The following is a 1,471-nucleotide window of genomic DNA, read 5'->3' on the forward strand; positions in this document are numbered from 1 at the left end:
TGAAATTTATTTTAAAGATAAATTATAAATTATATTTATTACTTTAAAAACAATGCTTTCACAAGATTATCCTTACTTTTCTTCAACGAAAGATTCAGTGGTTACGTATTTCATTCTAATCATTTGCAGTTAGAGAGACTGACAAAGGAAACTCTAGGTGTATGGTTGTATTATAAAATTTGACAGGAAATTACACCAGGTAGAGAACATACAATTGGTGAGTTCCGATTGTGATAGACATATTTTATAACATCATAGAATCAGTTGGCCCTAGGTATTTGGTTGCCTTGTTTTTTGTTGTTGTTGTTTTATTTTGTTTGTTTCAGTTTTGGGTTTTTTGGGTGGGTACTCTTCTTTGTAATTTTGTCCTCTTTTGTTTTGGAGCTAAGGACAGAACCCAGGGCCTTGCACTTGCTAAGTAAGTGCTTCACCACTGAGCTAAAATCTGCAACCCCAGCCCTAGGCATTTGGGAGCCATCAGTTTGTTGCTATTGTTATTTACTAATAATTTTTGTTTGAATAGACACTAGTTAACTAGTACATTTGACATCATAATGGAAATAAATAAATACTATTTTAGTTGAAGTCCTGATTTGGATATATTATGTCAATCTTTGTTAATTTTTTACCCAAAAATTTTTTCCACAGATAAGATTGTTTTCATTAGATTTAAAAACTTTAAAATATGCTGTTTTAATCAGTAGTATCTCAAGTAGGTCATTTCACAGCTTAAAATAGAAAGGCTGTTGTTTTAGAATAAAGGATTCATTTTACTATATCTACTCTTTTCCAGTTTCACCATGATTCGGAGAATATTGAGCCCACATTAGGATAACGCTGATTTAAATTGTGCCTATATTCTGTATAGGATCTTTCTAAGTACATGTAATTAATATTAATACTGATTTACATAATATTTATACAATACTTTAGTTTATATTTTTAATATTATTTCTCTAATTTTACAGTTACACTTTGAAGTTAGTATTTTTGTGCATCTTACAGTATCAAAAGTTCACAAAAGTTATGTGATTTATCTAAAGACTTGCTTAGTTGATAAATAAAAGCTAGTATTCACATTTTCTGATTTATTTCTATTTCATGAGATGAATTGATCAAACAGTAATAAAACATACATTTATTTTATCTTGATTTATCAAGCATGATTTCTAATCTTTTCATGTATTTTAAGCTCCTTTAGTCCCCATACCAGCCCTGTGAGTCCAATATTGTCTATATTAAAGAACACTGAAGCACAGAGAATATAGAAAATTTGTCCAGGATCACACAGTTAGGTTGAACTTTGACCTCTGGTTGTTTGCTGACAAAATCCATTACTTTGACAACTTTGCTAAAGTCATAGGGAGCCATGGTTTTCTTAGTAATGTAAAGCACTCTTAGATTTTAAAAAGCAACCAGCTTGTTTGTGTGTGTGTGTGTGTGTGTGTGTGTGTATGTGTGTGTGTGTGTG

The 1,471-nt window shown here is 30.7% G+C and overlaps 1 protein-coding gene across 1 annotated transcript in view; it reads left to right on the forward strand.

The window, feature by feature from the left end:
* The window catches only part of Mycbp2 (MYC binding protein 2), a 343,026-nt gene that overhangs the window by 217,957 nt on the left and 123,598 nt on the right, over window positions 1–1,471 (forward strand).

The sequence above is a fragment of the Nannospalax galili genome, unplaced genomic scaffold (assembly GCF_000622305.1).
Source record: "Nannospalax galili isolate Female #2095 unplaced genomic scaffold, S.galili_v1.0 scaffold408, whole genome shotgun sequence".
NCBI classification, from domain to species: domain Eukaryota; kingdom Metazoa; phylum Chordata; class Mammalia; order Rodentia; family Spalacidae; genus Nannospalax; species Nannospalax galili.